The following is a 784-nucleotide window of genomic DNA, read 5'->3' as shown; positions in this document are numbered from 1 at the left end:
GACTGCCTCAAGGGTTTAAAAATTCTCCAACTATATTTGATGAGGCCCTGAATGAAGATCTGGGTGAGTACAGAGCCCAACACCTTGACATAAGCCTGTTACAATATGTAGATGACTTATTGATCGTGCACCGGACCAGAAGTACTGCCTGGAGGAGACAGAGGACTTACTCCACATACTTGGGGACTTGGGATACCGGGCCTCAGCAAAAAAAGCTCAGATATGTCTGCAAGAAGTGACTTACCTAGGGTACATCCTCAAGGAGGGGCAGCGGTGGTTGACTAAGGCCCACAAAGAGACTGTGCTAAAGATACCTGCACCGACTTCCAGAAAACAGGCGAGGGAATTTCTGGGTACTGTGGGGTTCTGCCGCCTCTGGATTTTGGGGTTCGCTGAAATTGCAAAACCCCTATATGAGGCTACCAAAGAAGGACAGGACTTCAACTGGACACAGGAAAGGCAAGAGTCCTTTGAAATCCTAAAATGCAAGCTCTTAGAGGCCCCTGCCCTAGGACTACCAGACATAAGTTAACCTTTCTGTCTATATGTGAATGAACATAAAGGTATTGTGAAAGGGATCCTCACCCAGAGAGTAGGCCCCTGGAAGAGACCTATTACATACCTATCAAAGAAATTAGACCCTGTGGCAGCTGGATGGCCCCCCTGCCTGTGAATTATAGCAGCAGTGGCCCTGCTGGTTAAAGATGCTAACAAGTTAACCCTGGGACAGGACCTGCTTGTGGCAACCCCTCATGCCCTTGAAGGGGTGCTCAAGCAACCCCCT

Source organism: Nannospalax galili, unplaced genomic scaffold, assembly GCF_000622305.1.
Source record: "Nannospalax galili isolate Female #2095 unplaced genomic scaffold, S.galili_v1.0 scaffold566, whole genome shotgun sequence".
Classification (NCBI taxonomy): domain Eukaryota; kingdom Metazoa; phylum Chordata; class Mammalia; order Rodentia; family Spalacidae; genus Nannospalax; species Nannospalax galili.
This window is presented reverse-complemented; position numbering follows the sequence as displayed.